The 21,724-nt window shown below is 43.2% G+C and overlaps 1 long non-coding RNA gene across 12 annotated transcripts in view; it reads right to left on the minus strand.

Moving 5' to 3' along the window:
- LOC145723430 (uncharacterized) overlaps window positions 1-21,724 on the minus strand; it is a 90,672-nt gene extending 68,948 nt beyond the window's left edge. For 2 of the 12 annotated variants that reach the window (XR_014148470.1, XR_014148468.1), the window contains exons 1-2: window positions 21,363-21,682; window positions 5,550-5,642 (exon numbers count right to left, since the gene is read on the minus strand). This is a non-coding gene — a long non-coding RNA (uncharacterized LOC145723430). Of the gene's footprint in view, window positions 1-5,549; window positions 5,643-18,230; window positions 18,548-21,362 lie in introns of all 12 variants that reach the window. The other 10 variants (XR_014148463.1, XR_014148462.1, XR_014148464.1 and 7 more) reach the window with 6 other exon arrangements.

Genomic DNA, 21,724 nt, shown 5'->3' on the forward strand with positions numbered 1-21,724 from the left:
TCCTGGGCCCTGAACCTTTTGAAATTCTGACTCAGCAGGTCTGGGGCAGAGTCGAAGTATCTGCCTTTGGCGGACAAATCAGTAAAAGGCCACCCCAAATGAATCAGACTTTGAGTAATGATCTTCTGAGGACTTGTGGATACTTTTTTTTAAAGATTTATTTATTTATTTTAGAGAGAGAAAGAACAGGAGGGGGAGGGCCAGAGGGAGAGGGAGAGAGAGTCTCAAACAGACTCCGCACTGAGTGTAGAGCCAACATGGGGCTCGATCTCAGGACCCTCAGATCACGACCTGAGCTGAAACCAAGAGTCAGGAGCTTAACTGACTGCGCCACCCAGGCGCCCCTTGTGGATACTTTTTAAGGTCTGATAAGTCTACCCTACGTCTTAGCGTTGAGTCGATGAGACCAATGAGGCCTTAGTGGCAGCCTGGTTGACCTTATCTGGGATGTTCCAGTGTGCTTCCCTTCCATGTTACTGTCAGAAGAAAGGCTGTATTTAAGAGTGGGTCATCACACCGTTCTACCTGACATGAGCCCACTTACCTACTCTAGGTGTTCACACCTAGTGTCCTATTTTCTCTTGGCAGAGATGGCGCTTGAAGCCAAATCTCTTGATAATGTCAAACCCAGTGTGTTTCACTGAACCACAGTTGTCTTCCCTGGGTGACCAGGAGTCTCATAAAATGAAGTTTTTGTGTTAGGTAATATTGAAAATATTTAGCAACCAGTAAAACAGGTGCAGGCCCCCTCAGAACCCATGCAGTTGAGTGCTCCCCACCCCACTGTGTGGCCCCGCCCATTGGTAATGGTAAAGTACCCTTCAAGATGTTATCACTTGGGACTCAGGCCCCTAATTAGGGGTGGAAGAGAGAAGCAGGAAATTACCTGCTTTCACCCAACTTCCAGGACACATGACAGGAAATAGAAAATGATGCCTAAAAAACACAAGTTCACTCTTTTCTTGAAATAGAGTAGAAGGACTGAAATATCGGGTTGGTCTCCATGGAAATGGTGACAGACTTTTTTTTCCCTCCCAACTACAGCTTAGACCCATGATCTAACAAGTGTTCCTGTATTTATGAAGGTAAAGGGTCACAGTACTGAAAATCATGACTGTCCTACAAATGACAGCAGGTCAGCTGTCCTTTGACCCTCTCTCAGGGCCTGTATGAAGCCCCACGTGGGGACAGGTTGATTTTCCCTGCAGACTGCAGTTTAGAAAAAGCTCTAGTCAGCTACAGGCTTCCTTCTTTTTCTCCTCCCAGCTTCACGTTCCCATCTGGTGGGCATCTTACCTCTTCTGTCCTGAGTTTTCATACTTCATATTTAATCCTCTTAAATTGCACAACTCATGATTCTCTATTTTCTTATGAAGTTGAACTTTCACTTTTGATAGAAGTTTCTAGCCTTCTTCTTTTTTTTTTTTTTTTTGTACAGACATTTAAGTGTGGAGCATTATTGTCCTAAGTGCTCAAGTCATTTCTGACTTGAAATGACTTCCGACTTTAAATAACATTCTGATCTAAAAATCCCACACTTAACACAGCAATGCTTAATAACCATGCTCACAAAGTATTTAATGTAACTGGAAAATATTTTTTTCTGGCTTCCCTTCCCGTAAAGCATTCCAATATCACTCATTCAAGGAGCTAAAATAGAATCTTGATCTCAGTATTAATTGGAGGTTAACATGGAACCTTAATTTTAAATGTATCAAAGGAAAGAAAACAGTGGAGACCCCAGTGTACATCAAAGGCTAATTCTCTCTGGCCCCGCACAGTGGCTCTGTGGCGGCCTAATCTCTCCCCACACCCCAGTGCTGCCAGAGCTCCTGCACCACAGAAGGCACAACAACATCTTCGGGACCCTTCCCTCATGCAAGGAACTCTCCGGCGCACCGAGGCCGGACCTGAATTAATCGCAGCTATTTACAAACTCTCAGAAGCTTGTCACACACCAACAGAAAAATCGCCAGCAAGTCAGTAAGCGGCCTCTCTGGGAGTCACTGGTGACCTGCCTCCCGATCGCTTCTCACTGAACACCGATGGAACCCTGGCAAGGAGGTCAGCTCAGCCTCTGCCCTGCTTGCAACCTCTACGGTGGGAGAGGCCCTTAAGGCGCTGGGGCGCTAGGCCACGGGGATGAGTGAGAGGCCAAGAACAAGGTGGGAGAGAATTAGGAGTCCAACACCAGCTGCACACAGGGTTCAAAGTGGTGTCAAATGTCAACACTTCACAGGGAGGAGATCCCTATGCACATACCTTCTTCTCCTAGGCAAGGTCTCGTGTGCATTTTTCCTTTTTTTCATTTATTTGAAAACCTTGCAATGCAGAGCAAGGGATTATGTGCTGGGAGTGTTTCATTTTCAAATGTCTTTGCACGTAGCTTTTTGCCTCCCACCAACATTTCAATCACCCGTAGTGAGTTTCACTAGCAAAAAGTTTTTCATTTAAAATTTGAGTAAACACGATGAAATCAAAAAGGATTCAGCATGCCTAATTCTGAAAGAGAATTCTGGATAAAGTAACCATCTTTTGGTTGAACCAGATGAACCGGAACTTCATCACCCGAACCTTGAGTCAACCTGCATATAATTTGAGACTTCAATAGGGGAGTGACGTTTAGGCCTTGAAGAGCTAAATTTTTATTTCATTAGGATAAAAATATTTTAAGTGTATCTTACTTTCTGACCACACTTAGTAAAAAGGGTGTTCCTTCTGCTACTTCTCCCTGTCCCCTTCTCTTTTTCTTCTTTTCCTGGTAAGTGTAACTAAAACAAAATTTTTAAATGATCCTCAATACAACTCTTGAAACACCTTTCCTCCAGTGCTCTCTGCTCTGAGTTTCCAAATATTAAACATCAAGTGGCTTCCACTGAAGTATAGACTGGGGCTCCTCCTGGCAGCAGAGTGCCTATTGTGGAGATCCTTGTTACTGTTATTTTAAAACACCTCTCACGGGCAACCTTCCCCTTGCAAGGGCTAAAGCGATTACTGGACCTGCAAAGGAGGCTAAATCCTCTGTTCTGAGGACAGCCAGTTCCAACAGACACCCCTCCTTCCCCGTGCTAGAAATGTTTTTTGTTTTTTTTTTTTATCTCTAAGAGTTTTTAGCTTGAACTGATAAAAATATGTTGTTAGTGTTTTCTTGAGTATAGTGTATCCCTCAAAGCATTTTTCTGAAGAGGGAAATGTTAAGCTATTGATAAATGAAAAATAAACTCTTGTTCTCCAAGATAAATTATTACAACGAAAACTTTCTCTAACCTAAAAACCTAATACTAATCTTTGGCTTTGCATGGTAGAGTTTCTCTAAACTGTTGAATGCAGTCCTCATTTCTCAGACCTTGTTTTGGTAAAGGACCAGGAGAAGCATCTCCAAAGGATGAATGATTACCTTATCCTTTTACTGCAGCCTGGGGGATCTTAACCTTTTTAAGCAGTGGCATGTAAGTCTTGAGGACACCCAGAAGCTTGCCCCAGGCTTTAGACATTCTCAGGTAGAAAAGAAGAAAGAAAGGAAAAGAAAGGCCAGCTAGGGTATCAAGAAGGCAGAAATAGAATAAGCCAGGTAGTTCCATTCTGATAAGGTTGGAGATCTTCTGTGAATCAGGTAAACTGACCTGCAGACAAGTGCCCTTGCTTGGGCAGAGGCAGCCTCTCCTTTCCTGGGCTTTGTATCTGGGGCGTTCATTCTCTGAGCACACTTAACGGCAAGCAAAGCTAGAGATAGGCTCTATCCCAGCTTCTCTGAGCAATGAGATTATTCTTTCACTTTTACAAACATTTTTAATCACATCTTCTTACCTTTCCTTAGTGCATCAAAAAGAGGTTATCTAAAACTGAATTATAACCATCTAGGTTATAATGGCTATGTCACAAAAACTGGAATCATCAATTTTAAGAGGATTTTATCACCAACACTTTATAACTCTTGATTGAAATGAAATAATAGACATAAGGAATGCTTGACCTTTGAAATGGCACCCCAACCCCTGCCAAAGGAAAGCCCACTTAAAAAAAAAGAAAAGAAAAGAAAAAAGACTGTAGGAAAATGCTGTTCAGACCTAAAAGTCAGAATGCAGAAAGTTATTCCTTTATTAAGACTCTGCAAATTGGTCTTATTTTAAACTCTTTTATAATAAAGCCCATATGTCAGAGTAATGATGTCAAAACCCTTAAACTACACTGGTAAATTGAAAAGGTAATGGAAAATGAAAGATTTTATTCAGGTTTTTTTTTTTTGCATTTTGCTGGAAGTGCTGCCTATTAAAAAAACATAAATAAGTAAAACAAAAGTATACGGGTATATCTAGTTTTAACTTTAGTAAGACAGTTCTGACTATTTTACTTTATGACTTCTGTTGTTTTCAAATTAAATGAGGTTTTCATATAATATCAACTATAAAAAGAATGCAAAAACAAAAGTTAGGAAGAGGATATGCCTAGAGTTAAGGAGTCCTTGACCTTAAGTGGTACGGTTATAGTTCATGTTTTTTTCTTACTTTTTTTAGTTTTCAGAATTTTCCAATTTTCTTATTAATATTTATGACTTTTAAAATTTTATGTAATTTCATTTAAAGTATAAAAAGATTTCAATCATGTTATTTCATTCTTGGGTGTTTCTTTTTAAAGATTTTATTTATTTATGTATTTATGTATTTATTTATTTGTTTGAGAGAGAACGTGCTCACAAAAGTGCACATGCAAGCAGGGGGAGGAGCAGAGGGGGAGGGAGAAGGACAAGCCCATTTAGTGCTCAGCGCGGAGCCACCTGGGCTCATCTCTCGACCCTGAGATGGAGACCTGAGCTGAAACCAAGAGTCCACTGTTGAACTGACTATTCATGGATGTTTGGAATGAGAAGTTTTTGACCATCTTTCCCCTTCTCATCCCTCTGCTCATCTCTGGATTGAGTTCCTCCTTGTGTTGCTTTTTTCCTCCTCTCATTTCCCATCCTTCTTCTCTTTCTCCTTCTTCAGTCTGCATCCCCAGCTTGGGACTGAAGTGCCTGCCTAACCCTGGGAGGCTTTTATGGAAAAGAGGCCAGACGGAGAAGAAGACTGGTCCTGCCTGGGCCAGCAAAGCTCCAACTCTGTTTCAGAGTTGAAGGGTTGAGACCAACTGTCTCACCTTACAGAGGAAGGAACTAGAGTTGACCGTGGAGTGACTTGCTCAAGGTCACACCATCAGTTGGGGGCAGAGTAGAAATTAGAACCCAGGACTAGTCTTGCAGCTGGAACTTGTGAAAGGCTGTTGAAAGCAGCAAACTCAAAAAAAAAAAAAAAAAAGAAAGAAAGAAAGAAAGCAGCAAACTCAGAAGCATACAAGGACCAGTGAAGACATCTAATGCATGAAGGAGGCTGGATTTTTCTAGAGAGTACTGCTGACTGTGGTTTGGGTGTGTGTGTGCGTGTGTGCGTGGTGTGTGTGTGTGTGCGTGTGTATGTGTTTCACTTCCCCACCTTAGAGAGAGAGAGAAGCACAGAGAAATGTCTCTCTGCTGTAAGAAACACAGCAGTGTCCCAGCAAGAGAAACGGGGACTGACCTGCTGCCTCAGTGTCATCGGAAGTGGACGAGCTCTAGCCACCACATCTCAACAGCCCCTTCAGCTGTTATTGCCATGGAAGAATCTTCTTATCTGACAAGAGAAGTGAAATATTAAGATTTTTGTGTGAAGTTTCCCAGTTTTAAAATGTTGATGCAAATGTGTAAAAATACTATTTAAGCCAGGCAAAATGTGGCAGAAGTTTGCAACCGTTGATGCCGAATGTGAGAACAGGGCAGAGCTGCCTCAGGATCTTAGAGTGAAGATAAATGTTCTGTGACCCATGCTAAAAGAGGGATGGGCAACTGCTGCTGATGGTTGATCTCAGAATGAAGTAGCATCAACATACATGATCAGCACAGGGGCGTACTGGGGCACTGAGCATTCTTGGCAACTGTTCGTTCTGTGTTTCTCATATCCTGCCTGGTTTTTTTCCCCTTTTACATTAAAAACAAGATGGAAATTGCTGCATCCTTTGCTTATAACTAATACACAAACTCTCCCGAACCCCTGGTAGGAAGCTGTGGCAGTACATTGGGGTCTACTTGGAACTAGGTGTGGAAACTTGAATATAACACATAAGGTCCCCAAAATGTGTGAGCTTCTAATCTGATGCCTATAGAAGGGATCCTTCTGGCCAGGTATGGGAGGGAGTCTGGTTCTGTTTTCCTCCCACCTTCATTTAGAAAAAAGGAAACCCTCTCCACATCACAGAACTTATGTATTCATTTTATAGTCCTAAAAATTGACAAAGACCACGCCATCGCATTCCCTTTGAAATCAACTCGTAAGAAAAGGCATTGTTTAATGTACCACTTAACATCATATTACGTGAACTTCAGAAAGCCCTGGTGAACATTTGAATTCATGTGTGCTCATAAGAACAAACCATCCTGAAGGAAACAGACGGCTTTAGAGTTTGTCTTTGTTTCTCCTGCCAAAACATTCCAGTGGAGCACCACAGAACCATATTGGATGGTTTAGGGACCTGGATAAATTCTGTGAGAAAATTTAGAGTTCTTCTTTTGTTTTGAATATTATACCATTTTTAAAGAAGCAGTGGTTGAATTTACAGTCGTTTGTAAATTCAGTTGCTTTTACATCTTCAAATCAAAAAATTATATGTCCTTTCAGTGTTTACAGGGCTCGTTCTTTAGCACAAGAACAATCTTTTTGAACGAACTTGGATCTTGTACTAAAGAGTGTGACAGTTTTACTAATGCTTTGCATGTAGTAAATATTCAATTAATAATCAATACTTGTTATGTATGATTCAGTGTTGAGCCTTCTTGACAAATGGCCACAGCACAATAGAAGGCAATGGAAAAGTGCTATGCATAGTGCATTCAGGGAAGCTTTCCCACCCTCCAGAATGAAGGGAGATGCCAAATTCTTCATGACTAATTCCATAAACTATTTAAGCATTTTCCTAGCTTACTGTTTACTGCTGCTGTTTTATAGCAGTAAATACAATTTATTATGCCAGCTTAATATGAGAGATTTTTCTTCCTTGTTTGAAGAAACACTATTTAGACTAACTAGAGATTTATGCTCACCACCACTGTCCACTCTGGGCCTCATTGTCTCGGCCCCCCTCCAGACTTCCTGGTTCATACAGTCTACTCTGGCACACCACTGCAGTCTTCGTGAAATGCCATTCGAATCCTGGCCTGTGCCCCACTAGATAACAAGAGCTATTGAGCACTTACTGCGCCTGGCATTGTGTTAAGCACCTTTTATTCATTGTCTCGTTTAATCCTTGTAACAATCCCATGGGGTAATCTCCATTTTACAGAGAAGCAGAGGGAGGCTCAGAGGGGTTAAGTCCATTGTGCCAGTTAATTGTAGATTACATTTTGGGCTTCATTTATCCATTTAATGACACATACTCTCCCTACCTGCAGCCACAGCAGCAGAATGCACTGGGCATGGTGACACCTCTGTCACATGCTGTCTTCCCTGTCTGGGAGGCTGTCGCTCACTTGGGACTCAAGCGAGTTCTCCGCACTGTGAAGTCTTCCAGATATCCTTCCAGCTCCCCACTTGGTCCTGACATTTCTCCAGCATGCCTCTGTCACCTATTGCTTTGCTATGGTAAGTTTATCTGTCTTTCTCTTTTATCAAACGTCATGAGGGCTGGGACTTAACCATATCAAATTTGTGTTCATTTACACAAAGCCTGGGGAATAGTAAGCACTCAATAAATCTTTGTAAAATGGGTGAATTCTGAGGTCCTCAAGAGTGACTTACTGATCTTTATATCCCCCAAATGAAGTTGCAGTACCAGGAGGTCAACCAGGAAGGGACAGATTGAGAGGCAGTTCCAGTGGTCTGGGCAGTGAGGATGTCACAAGCCATGGGGAAGAGTATCTAGACAGAGATGCTAAAGCTGGAGATAGAGGAACCCAACTGGGGGCCAGCTGGACAAAGAGGAGGTTGGATATGAAACAAGTAGAGATGGGGTGGTGTGTTAGACCAGGAACTCCAGAGAAACAGAGCCAAATATAAAAAGAAATTTATTATGAGGAATTATGACTCACATGATTATGGAAGTTAGATGTCTCAAGATCTGCAGTCAGTAAGCTGGAAACCCAGGAGAGCCCATGGTATGGATAGTTCAGTCTGAATGTCAGCAGACTTGAGACCCAAGAAGAGCCAATGTTTCAGTCTGAGGACAAACATCAGGAACAAAACTGATGTCCCAATTCAAAGACATTCAGGTAGGAGGAATTCCCTCTTACTTGTGGGAGGGTCAGTCTCTTTGTTCTATTTAGTCCTTCAACTGATTTGGATGGGACCCACCCACACTGGGGAGAGCAATCTGCTTTACTCAGTCTACCAATTCAAATATTAATCTCATCCAGAAACACCCTCACAGACAAATCCAGAAAAATGCTTGCTCAAATATCTGGGCACCTCAAGGCCCAATCAAGTTGGCACGTAAGATTAGCCATCATATACGGGGAATAGGATGAAGTAGAGTTGATCCAGGAAGACTCTCATGGGCACTGGCTTCCAATGAGAGTCCCTCTTCTAGCTGTAGGTTGCAGTGGCACCCCATTTGATGTGGACAGTTCTTAAAGTCTCCCTTCCTGACAGTCAACTGCCTGAGGAACCTACCATCTCCCACTGCTCTGCCCTCAAACCTGCTCCTTCTGCACACTTCTCTCCTGAAACTTTGAGAAAAATAGACCTTACCTTGGAGTCACCCCTCATTCATCCTGATTCTTGATCCTAGCATCTAAACAGTTGCCAAAACCTGTCAATTCTTCCTATAAAATACTTCTCACATCTCTCATTCCTTTCACTGTCTGTTGCTACTCTCTTACTTATACAGTGATGGCTCTTCAATTTTTAAAGAGAAAAGAGGGTGGAGGGTCACAGTCCGGTTGCAGAAAAGGTTAAGGAGACTGGTTTTGAAGCTGCCTTCAAAAAGCAAAATGAAATTTTCTTTAGACTGTAGGTTGCAAATTAATAATACAGCAGTTTTATATAAGTATACTTTACATACAAAGTGTTCATTGCATATATCAAATTATACATTTATATTTTTCAAATTTGTGATAGAGATTATGATAAGGAGATCCTACTTTGTACAGCAACTATTAGAATTGTTTCTTAAACATTTTCTTTGACTCCAACCACTTTTTCTTTTGTTCCTGGATAAGTCTTCCTAAAGTACAACTTCAGTACTATTACTACTCACAAACAGTCACTGGCTCCTCACAGCCTCCTAAATAAGGAACAACCAGTTTGTAAATGGATTCTATGACCCTTTGAAATATAGATCCCACTCATTTTTTTCTGGCCTTATATCCTGTGAGTCACCATTGCCCCTGTATCAGTCAGGAATGCCTTCGGCTGCAAGTAACAGAACATCTGATGTGTGCTGGCTTAAACAAATAGTTATTTTTGTCACATAATAAGAAATTAATAGGTCTGCAGTTCAGGGCTGGTGCAAGTGCTCAATGACGGATCCAAGCTCCTTCTAACTCTCTGTTCCACCATCCCATTATATGATTTTTGCTTATTACCTCATGACCTCAAGATGCACTTCCAAGCATCTCAGTCACATTTCCAGTAGGAGGCAAGGGTCAAAGCTGAAGGAAAGTGCATGCTAATTGAGCCTGTCCTGTTTTTATGGGTGAAGTGAATACCTTCCCAGAATCCTAACCTAGCAATCTTCTGCTTATGACTCAGTGGTCAGAAGGGTGTCACATGGTGGAAGGTGATGGGGTGGGGGGAGGGCAAGGTTAAGGATGAAGGTGGGCCAGCCAATCAGGAGTACCTGCCATGTACACATCCACTCTACTTAGGCAGCTCACTCACCTTATTCCTCATCTGCCTTCACATCATTTCCTCCACCTTGAATGATCTTTGTCCTGCCCCATCTCTGCTTATTGAAGGGCTTTCATTTTGTTTAAGCCTTGATAAAATACCACTTCATCAAAAAGTCTTCCTGGTCTCCTTCCAAACCTCTCTGACAAAATTTCCCCTTCTGAGATCAACCACTGTTTGTATTTCTACTATACCTAGAATCCTCACACTGTACTATGGTTAATTACATGTATTTTATCTCCACATCTATATTTTGAGGTCTAAGAGGACAGGGAGCATGTCCCATTCATCTTTGTATTTCCAAGGCAACTCAGCACAGAGTAGGTATTCAATAAATGTTGGATGAATTCATGCATATTCTGTAATATTCCATTCTGAACAGTAAAGTCTGCAGTACCCACACTGTGTCTATAATGGTCCCTCTGATCCAAGTTAAAGGAGAACATCTGCAGTCCTCTGTGAATATTGGCTGCAGTCCTCTGTCCTCAGCCAAAGCAGGGACATCTGTGGTGACAACGTGACTATCTACCAATGCTTTTTATGTCCCTCTGCCCAAATGTGCAGCTGTTTCCTGGGTGGGAAAGTAAGGAAACAGTAAAAACCAGAGAAAATAACAGCAATTTTAGCAGGAGACTTGTATGGTGTTAGGTTCAAGTTAAGAACCTTGAATTTGTGCTATAGTATAAGCAATAATAATATTAATACCAATTAATACCATTTATTAAACCCCTTATGCCAGACACTGTACTTTATATGCATTAACTCATGGACTCCTCAGAGGAACACACTCCTTTATTAAATAAGGAACCAAGACTCAGAAAGATTAAGCACTTTGTCCAGGGTTACATAGCCTGCACGTTTTGCAAACCTGGGCAGACACTCTTTTCTTAGTGCAAGTCTGTGAGGGAAGGGGGGTTAGTTCTGTTTTACAGATGAGAAAACTGCAACCCAGAGAAGTGAGCGACTTGCTCAAGGCAATACAGTGCAGTGGTTAAGAGGATGGGCTCTGGCGTTGGACTCCCCGTATGAGATCTGGGGCAAATGGCTGAAAGTTTCTGTGCCTCGGTTTCCTTATCTGTAAAACAGGAGTGACAGTTATCTCATGGGTGCCTATCAATACAAAATGAATAAGTACATATATAGAGACGGGCCTAGGCACCTAGTCTAAACCAAGTATTTAGTAGCTCTTAGCCAGGGCTGCCATTAGCCTAAATGATAAAGTAGCCCGAGGACAACATACCCGGTATACTGAGCAGGAGAGAGTTGGGCATTCAGATGTGCTTTGTCCTACTGGAGGAAAGAAATCAGTGCTCCTTCCTGGCTCCCAGTGATAGGAATCCTTTTTTTCTCCACAGAAGGGTTCCTTCCTCACCATGCATCAAAGAGTCACACCTTTTGAACAAAATGGCTATGTCTGCACTTCTGTCCACTGCCGGCATTAATTGGCCCAGAGAATTAGCAGGCTTGTGGTGTTGGGGACTGCTTTGAGAAAGGGCCTTCATTTGGTATATGCTGAGCTCTGTGGAGCAACCTTCAGTATTTCCATAGTCTAATGCCATTCTGTTTTGTTTAAGCTACTTTCCTCATCTTGGCCGCTAGGCTCTAAAGATGCTTTTGAAATGAACACTGGCTTTTGGCATTCACATCCTTGCATAGACCCCTCCCTCACTGAATCTAGGCAGGCTTTATGTAGCCAGTGGCATATGGTAGGACTGATTGGTGTGATTTCTGAGACCAGGTCAAAATAAGCCTACTAGCCTCTGCCTTGGGTTCCTTGAAAGCTCATGCTGGTGGAAGCCAGCTGCCATATAAGAAGTTTTACTACTAGGAGACCACCATGCTGTGATAAAACCCAAGTTATCTGTGTTGAGAGGCTGCATGGAAAAAAAGAGACATCTGCCCACCTCACCTGTCCACAGCAATCCCAGGCGTCTAGGTGAGGTGTCAAACCCTTCGGGAAGAAGCCATCTTGGACATCCAGCCCAGTCTGTAGCCCCAGCCACCACCTGACTGCAAGTACATAAGACCCCAAGCAAGAAGTGCCCAGCTGAGCCCAGTCAACCTACAGAACCATAAGAGATGACTGTAAGTTGTTATTTGAAGCCACTCTGTTTGGGGGTTATTTATTACGAAGCACCAGATAACTGAAACATTCATGATTCCCCAGGGCTGCTGGTGCAGTTACAGTACACTCAGATCCAAACCATAGATGAGGACTGTGAGCTGTTTCTTTTTATTAAATTAGATTTTGTGGTAATACACAGATCAGGACCAGTTAAAATCTATATGCAAAACTTCTGTAATTCTTTCTGTTTTTCTTAAATAGGAGAAATACTATTCTAACACCACCTAGCATTGTATTACATGTTTATTTGCCTCTTTGACTATTGTGTGTTTGAATATAGGCTCAAAGATGGCAACGATTGTGTCTGTTTTATTCTCCTTTGTATCCCCAATGTTAGCAACAGTACTTGACCTACAGTGGGTCTACAATAAATATTCCTTGAATTAATAAACACTTGAGGAGAGAAAAGATAAATGTATCATAGATAAAATGTTCATATAATAAATACAGTTAGTCCATAGAGAACCTCTCACCTTGGCTTCAAGAATAAGATCTGACTGTGAAGATATTCATAATGTATTAAGTAAAAAGGCTAAAAATCAGCTTGCAAATCAGTAAGTGCAGCAAAATTACATTAAAAATGTTTTTAAGTGTATATTTACGAAACAACAACAACAAAAAAGACAATAAGTCCAAAAAGTATTTTCAACTAATTTTGACAATAGTTATCTTTGGGGGAAAAGTTCACAAAGGGATTTTGTTTTTTCTTAGTGCCTTTCACACCCTTTCTAAAATATTTAAAATAAAATTGTATTAGTTTTGAATCACAGGAAAAAATGTTATTTAATAAAACTAAATTGGAGTATTGATATACCTATTGTTTTCTGTATCTCGCATTTGAGACCACAAAAAGTAAAGTCTTCCGGTTTTTTTCTCAACCAGTTGCATACGTTCCGGGTGTCTTTGTCACAGCTTTCCTGACTTTCCAGGGAGTCATAGCACAGCACTTCTCCTCACATGGGCAACAAAATAAAAAGTAGAAAGAATTCGTCTGTGACTCAGGTAAATTCCTAGAGCAGCTTCTGTGGGCTAGAGTGAGGAGGGACTGGTTGTGGAGTAGTGGAGAGGGATGAAAATGAATTCCATGGCTATGATTTGGGTTTCTCAAACAGAGCAGGAAATACTATATTTATAATTATGTGGAAGCAAACTTTGTAGCCCATTGTGAAAGTGACCCATTATAGAAAAAACCAGAACATGCTCATGGTAGCAAATTCTTGCTTGCTTAGATCTCTAAGGTCCACATGAAAATGCCTTGAAACTCACCAGAGAATGGAAGCAAGAGACATGAGAAACTCTGTTAGAGAGGTAGCACACACTGGGAAGGAGTGGGACTCGGCCATTTCTGAATGTTTTCTAAGTAGCAAAATGGTGACACCACCACTTGTTCTACCCAACCTTCTGTGATCTGCTGTGATGAACAAATGCAACAAGTCTATGCAAAGCTGCATTGTCCATGAGAAATGGTGCTGTAGATATGCTCCGCAGTGATGGATGTTAGGAATTCCACTTCTCTGCCTACATACACAGTAGGACCTCTTAAGGTGACCCTCATTGGTCCTTTAGATGTTCTGTCATTGGGAACTAAGCATTATTTAATGGTGAAAATGCTTTCTAAAACACAGATTAGCCTCACTGATGACCAGACACCGAATTTTTTTTGGTTTTTGTTTTTTTTTTTACTTACTAGTTTACTGATTTATTACAAAGGAAACTAAAGGATACAAGTCAACAGCCATGTGAAGTGACACATAGGGTGGGGACCCAAAACAAAGGAGCTCCTGTCTTTGTGGAGCTTGGGGCTTGGTGACACATGGAAGTGTTCTGCTTCCCCAGCCTAGAAACTCTGACCAGACACTGAATTTATGTCCCATAAAGGCTCCTCAAACCTGACTTTCCTCTTAGATTTCCCGTCTCCATTAATGGCTAGAAACAACAGAATTCTCCTTACCCTTACCTCTCTTTCTGCATATCCCTCATCTGGAAGTTCTTGTCAACTAATCCTCAGGAAAGTTCTCAGATTTTAATTTTTCTTCTTTCTTGGTGCCATGCCCAGGGTTCAGGGTCTTCCCACCCCTTACCATGACTAGTGCATCAGCCTCCTAACTCCACTCCTGACGGATGCTTTCCGGACATCTTTCCCACCAGATTAAAGAGTGTTCTCTGAAGATGAAGAGCAAGTTTAACAGACTTTTAAATTTCTCAAAGGGCATTTCTCCTAATAGGTGCTCAATAAATGATTTGTGCTCACTGATGTGCTTGCTTGCCCGAAGGGTAATATTTGGGGTGGAAAATGCACTGGGCCTGAGGAACTGAAGATATGGTCGTGGCCCATTGTGTCAGTTTCCCATGGCTGTATACCAAATCATCCCCAAACTTATTAACTTAAAACAACAATTACTTTATTTTTTTCTCACATTTTCTGTGGATCAGGAATTTGAACAGGACATAGTGAAGATATGTATCTTTCCTTTAGGATATCTGGGGCCTCAGGTGGGAATATCTGAAAGCTGGGGGTAGTGTAACAGGGCTGGGGACTGGAATCACCTGGAGGCATCTTCATGCACATGGGTGGTGGGTGAGGCCGGCTGCCAGCTGAGGCTGAGGCTGTGGCTGGCTGCCAGCCAGAACACCTACATGTGGCCTCTCTGCTTGGGTTATTTGGGTGTCCTCACAGCATGGCGATGGTACTGGGTTGTAAAAGCAAGTGATTCAAGACAACCAGTTGGAAGCAGTATCACTTCCATGGCCGAATCTTGGAAGGTATATAGCTCAATTCTGCTATAGTCATGGGCTTACCCAATGTGGTAGGCAGAATAACAACCCCCTAAAGAGGTCCATGTCCTAATCCCCAAACTTATGACTATGTTACCTTACCTGGCAAAAGGGACTTTGTGATGTGATTCAGTTAAGGACCTCGAGATGGGGAGATGATCGTGGATTCTCTGGGTGAGCCCAGTGTAATCCCAAGTGTCCTTATAACAGGGAGGCAGGAGGGTCAGAGTCAGAAGGAAATATGAGGTGAAAGCTTAGGATAGAGGGATGCTGGCCAGGCATCAGGGAATGCCGGCAGCCTCTAGAAGCTGGAAAAGGCAAGGCAACAGATTTTCTCTAGAGTCTCCAGAAAGAACACAGCCCTACTATTGACCTTGATTTTAGCCTAGTAAGATCCATGTTGGAATTCTGATCTCCATAAATGTAAGATAATAGATTTGTGCTGTTGTAAGCCATTAAGTCTGTGGTAATTTGTTGTAGCAGCAATAGAAAATTACCATCTTTCCACAGGAAGAGTGTCGAAGTCATATTCAAGAGCATGTGAGATGGAAGATATTGTAGCTAGCTTTGAAAAATACAGTCTGCCATGCTCTACCACTAAGTAGGTAATTGTGGGTTATCTCTCTGGGTCTCAGTCTCTGAATTTATAAAATGAAAGGTTGAGCATAAGGATAGCAAACCGTCTGGACCTAAAAGTTCCCTGGTCTTACAACTGAAAGGGAGATGTAGTATTCCCATGAGAAATCATAATAAATCATGACCGATATCCAGAGTCCTTCCTCAGTGCTCACCCCACATCTATATACTACTCCAAATGGAACAGGAATGGAGTGCTTGGACCAGAAACCTTCAGCATGTGTGGCAGATTTCCTAAAAGATAAGCTTTGAGGAAGGGTTTTTGTTTTTGTTTTAAATTTCAAAATATTTAAAGAAGGAAGGAAGGAGGGAGGGAAAGAAGAGGGAAGGAAAGAAGAAAGGAAAGAAGGAAAAAACTATTAACTTTTTGAGGCAGTGAGCATTTCTCGTTCATTATTGGAACCCCAGCACCTGATATATAGTCTAGAAGGTAGGTAATCTCCAAAGAATGTTGAGTGAGAACAAAAAGAAAAGAGAACCCAAGGTTCACTGGTTTTGTGCCTGATAACTCTATGGGGGAGGGAGGCCAATCCTTGGCGGGTCACCAGGTACAGACCCTTTCACCACTTTACTTAGGAAATTATTTCAGTAGTCTTCCAGTTGGCCCCCTTTATTCTATCCTTGCCCTAAACACAGCAGCCAGAGTGATCCTGATAAAATATAATGTTGATCATGCCACTCCTCTGCTGAAAACCCTCTAGAGGCTTCCTGTTTCATTTGTAAATTAAAGCCAAAGCCCTTTCCAGGGCCAGAACTAGGTGAGGGGAGGGAGGCACCTAGGACACAGCATTTAAGGAGGTGCTTACTCTTGGGGGCCCACCCAGCACTTGCACCACTGTGAGAGGGAGCGCCTCCTTAAATAGGGAGCCCTGGGTGCCTCCTTTGCCTCAACCTAGTCCTGACATTGGCTCTTATGGTGGGGTACAAGACCATACACCATCTAACCTCTCACCGCCTCTACCTCTCTGATCTCATCTCCTAATATCCAGCCCCTCCCCTCCTTGGCTCACTCCACTCAAGCATACATGCCTCTTTGCTATTTCCTGAACACACCAGGCCCACTTCCACTCAGAGTTTATGCTGCTGTCCTTTTGATGAAGCAGTTTCCCCCAGTATCCAAGTGGCTGGGTCCCTCATCTCTTTCAGGTCTCTACTCAAATATTACCTTTTCTGTGAAGCATTCCATGACTGCTCTATTAAAATTCAACTCCATTGCTATCTCTCTTTCCCACTCTATTTTTATTCTTAGTACCTAGTTCCATCTAACATTCTATGAATTGTTCATATTTACTTTGTTGGTGGTCTGCCTTTCCTACTAGACTGTAAGTTCCAGGAAGACAAGGATTTTAATCCATTTTTCACTGCTGTGTCCCAGAATCTAGAACAGTGCCTAGCATATGTAGATGCTCAATAAAAAAAAAAATTGTGAAATGAATGGATATCGAGACAATTTGTGATATAAAGCCATGGAGAATAGAGAATTATGGAATTTTAGAATAAACAGAGGTCTTACTAAAGGGATCAGCAGACTATAGCTTGCAACCTATGTTTGTATGGTCTATGAGCTAAGAATGAGCTTATGAATTGAATTGTGTCCCTCTAAAATTCATATGTTGAAACCTAAACCCCATCATCTCAGAATGTGACCTTAATTTGGAAAGGGGGTCATCACTGCAGATGTAATTAGTTCAGAGGAGGTCATACTGGAGTAGGATGGGACCCTAGTTCAATATGACTGGTGTCCTTACAAAGAGGAAAAATTTGGACACAGACACACAGGGAGAATACCATGTGAACATAAAGGTAGAAGTTGGGTGAAGTTTCTGCAAGCCAAGGATCACCAGAGATTGTCAGGGAACAGATTGTTCTGCACAGCCCCCAGAAGGAACCGACCCTGCTGACACCATGATCTCCACCTCTAGCCTCCAGAACTACAAGATGGTAAGTTTCTGTTTAAGCCACACAGCCCTAACAAAGGAATATGAATGGTTTGTATATCTGTAAACAATTGTAGGAGGAGGAGAAAGAGGAAGAGAAGAAAGGGAAAGCAAGGGAGGAGGAGGAGGGAATGGGGGCAAGATAGGGGGAGGTGGAGAAGGAATAATGACAGAGGTAGTGTGTGGCCCCCAGAGCCTAAATAATTAGCTGTTTGGTCCTTTACAGAAAACGCTGTTGACACTGAAAGTTTAGAGACCATCTAGTCCATATAACTTATGAAGAAATGGCGGTTTCCAGAAATAAAACCACATATCCACATTCATACATATAGTATGCACTGGTGTAGCTATCCCTAAAACCAGGCTATCTGACTTCAAGGCTATGTTTTAAAAAGCACTCTACACTGACTACTGCATTTTAAAAATCATTTTGTCAATTCCCCCTTGTTTAAGTTAAAGTACCAAAATGTTACTAAGAAGATGTTTTCATCCATTATTCCCCCTCCCAGCACCCTGAGGCCTTGACAGAAACGTACCATAATTCATAATTTTTTTTTGAGCAAAGTGCCTACTATGATCCATATTTTTTTGTTTTGGCTTTTGGGCCTCGCCCTCCAGCAACTCATTTTCTGTGATACTGGTTCTCAAACTATAATTAAAACATAATTAAAGATCAAGAACAGATGTCTGCCTGCTCTCTGGAGCTTCCACAGACTTATGTAGTATAGAGTTTGGTATCATGGATTTTATGCTAAACAGAAATAAAATAGGAGACCTATCTGTTGAACAAACCCACATACAAACGCTAAAGGCAGAAGAGCGTATTTAAAATAAAGTGGACCAGAGCTTGTAGCCGTTCTTTTAACACACCTGTAACTCAGGGAGCAGCAAAACAAATCTGTTCTGTTTGCATCAGCTCCGTGACTTGATGGTGTAGACACAAAGAGATCTGTGTTCTTGCTAATTCATCTTGGGTGAGACATTGAACCATTTGGAGGAGGGTCTCACTTTTGCCATTTCTCAGCTGTTGAAGATGGCAGCGCTTCCTCCAAAGGCTTACGGGAGCGGGTTGCGGGAGTGGGGGGCAAAGGTCTTCTTTCCCTTCTAAGGCTGCCTTATTTAGTTGAAACGTAGGTGCCACTAATAAGGAACTAAGTGTATAAATTTCTGTTAATCTGCTGGTGAGCCTGAAATGTGGAGGAAATGAAAAAGGAAGTGAATGGGTTAAAGACAGTTTTCCAGCAAAGAGTTTATGAGAACACTGACCATCCCAAATGTGGCTGCTCTAATTCAAACTCTTATACTTTTGCACAGAATATACAAGTACCATAGGAATTAAATTTACTTAAATCTGAACAAAATTTGCTTTTTTTTTTTTTTTCCTAGTATCCCTTCTCTAAAGCAGGGATCTCATCTGAAGTTGAACTCTGGTGTTAGCTGGTGGCCTTGGGCAATTGACTTAACCTCTCTTTGTCTCTCTTTCTTCAAATGTTAAAAAGGGGGCGGGAGGGAGGGCAGAGGGGATAACTATAGTATATAAGCCATAAATCGGTTCAAGGATTAAATGAGATAATGGAACATGAAGGTACCTAACAATGGGTACGAATCCAAAATATGTTGATTTTCCATGTAAATATATGGTTGAAGAAAATATGCAAATATTCACCTAATTATAATTATTTACATAATTGTTCATCATGTGGATGAATGTGGAAACCCATTAGCCTTTATTTTCATAAATAAACGCCACTAGGCATATGTTTTGTGATCTGTGAATTAGCTTTACATATACTCCAGCATTTGATCTACAAACTAAGAATCTCAGGAGTCTTAGGTGGCTAAGTGGTGAGGACAGCTAACATGGGGCAGAGCAGGGACCTGAGTTCCAGGTCACTTTTCTGCACTTCTGCCAGGGTCCTTCCCTCTGTAGGTGTTGGCTCTAAACAGAGAGACATTTCTGTTGTCTCAGTGGAGAGTTAACATTTTGCTCTGGGGGCGCCTGGGTGGCTCAGACTCTTGGTTTTGGCTCAGGTCAGGATCTCAGGGTCCTGGGATGGAGAACAACTCCTGGACATAATCTCCCTCTCCCTCTGCTCCTCCCCCTGCTCCTGTGGGGGGCTCAAGTGCTCTCTCCCTCCTCCCTCTCTTTCTTTCTCTCAAATAAAGTCTCAAAACAAAACAGAACAAAACATTTTGCCCTGGAGTGTGAAAGCTGTGTACCACTGAGTCAAGGTTTCTGTGTGTACAGCTTGGAGACATTCCCTTGATAAGAAAGGGATTTGCATGCAGCATATTCTACAGGTTTTTAACCATTCCTGGGTCCAAATCCCTTTGAAAATTTGATAAAGTTATACCCCCTCCACACATTTTTACATCTATTTCCCTAATTGTATGCATAAATTTTGCGGTTTTCACAGATCCCCTAAAATCCATCTAGAGATCCTTAATGATGCCACTTAGCAGGTTTAAGAATATCTAATTTAAAAAGATTAGCATTAATAAATAAAATCTTTAAAAAAAATAAAAAGATTAGCATTTTATTTAAATACAAGAAGGAAAGCTAGCACTCACTTTTATATTCCCCTTAAGACCTTTTGTTTTTCAGTCCTCCAGTTTCTATTTGTTTTGTTTTGTTTTTTAGTTCTGTCTGAAGCTGGGGACAGAAAACCATACTGTCAACCTTCTCAGGTTCCAGCTAAAGAACTAATCAGATGCAAGAGTGGCACAGCACATTTTGGTACAAACTGAAGACATATCGACCCGTTTACCTGCAGTTGACATCCTAACACATGTAGGAAGTGATGGAGGAACAAAAAGATTTTCAGAATGAAAATCAATTCTGAGGCAAAGGCTTCAAAATCCAGCCTGTCATTCCCGTGTACTGAATAAAGGAGTCTCCTTGTCATGTTTCATTTTCACCTCTCTTGAGGGAAGGCTAAGACCCCCCCCAGATGGTTTGGCAATGATCCACTGCCCCACCAGGGACCATGTGAAGCCTCTGCCAGCAACCTCACACTTCTTGCTGGCCTCTCCGAGCCAGGTCCCCGTTCTTCCTTTCTAGCCTTATTAGTCTCACTCTCTGCTGTGACATCAACTGGCAGGTATCACTGCTGGGCTTGGCAAGTAGACACGGCAGATCCCAGGAGCCCAGGCACCTGAGGAAGCTCACTCTTTTCCTTACCTGATGGGAAAAACCAGACTCTGCGGCCTGGACAACCTATCAAAAGATGGAACCGGTAGGGGAGGGGGTGGCTAGCTAAGGAGGCAAGCTTAACAAATACTAGCCAAAGTCAATTTTCTGCGAGTAGAAGCAGGACTCCAGTACCCTGTGCCCCAACATATCCGGGGGCGGGCGGGGGGGGGTGGTGATGCAGGAAGCAGGAGCAAATTGTCGCAGGAACCACGTTAGAACTCTTCCTCCTTCCCTCCCTCCCTCCCTGTCTTCCTATTTCCTCCCCCACTTCTCTCCAGAAACAGTCCGGAGTTTCCAAGTCGAGGAGGACGCAGAAAGAAGTGGGAACTCTGGACGTCTGAGGAGCCACTCTCGCGGTCGCACGGCAAATCTGTGCGGGTGGCTCGCCTGGGTGGCCGGGGCGCTCGCTGTGTATTCAAGTGGGGGGTCGGATTAGCCATCTGGGGCACAAATCCTGCAAAAGGAGTCTGAGAGCCGGGCGAGCTCTCACAGGCAGGCAGGTGCAGCCGCAGAGCTCGGAGGGCCAGAGTCCGCGGCGGCGCGACCGCGGGAGCCGCGCGGGGTGGAGTCCATGGCCTGCGCTGACACGTGGGGCCGCTCACTAGGGCGGCGCCGCCGGGACGCGAGGGAAAGTGTCCGAGGAGCGGGCGCCGCAGCCTCCCGAGCCCCCGCCGCCTCCCCGGGCCCTCGGACATCGCGGGACGCGAGCGGACGTTTCTCGGCGGGACCTCGGGGAAGCCCACGGCCGCGTGTGACCCGAGAGGACGCGGTGGGACCGGCGAGGCTCGTGTCTCCGGCCTGCTACGCACCTGCAGTCGCGAAGGGACAGCGTGCCTTAGGATTTCCGCGTGGCCGCACCTCCTCCTGCGTCCGCCTGCGGAGCTGAGAGCTGGGTGCATCTCGGCTCTCCGCAAACGCAGGTCGGCTCCCTTCCCGCAGCCTCTCACCTCACATCGCGTGATCTCGGAGCTGGCCCTGGGGACGCAAGGTCACATGCCCCTGCGTCCGAGCGGGGACGCCACGAGGCATCGAGAGAGGCGTACCTTCGGAGCCCCGCTTTCTCTCTTGCTATCCTGTCCCCAGCCCGTCCGCAGCCTAGTCCCCAAGCCCAGGGTTCCCAGAATGAAGATGGAGCCCATTTCTTTCTCTAAAGCTGTTACCTTTTCTCTGG

The sequence above is a fragment of the Leptonychotes weddellii genome, chromosome 9 (assembly GCF_054177405.1).
Source record: "Leptonychotes weddellii isolate Sample4059 chromosome 9, ASM5417740v2, whole genome shotgun sequence".
NCBI lineage: Eukaryota > Metazoa > Chordata > Mammalia > Carnivora > Phocidae > Leptonychotes > Leptonychotes weddellii.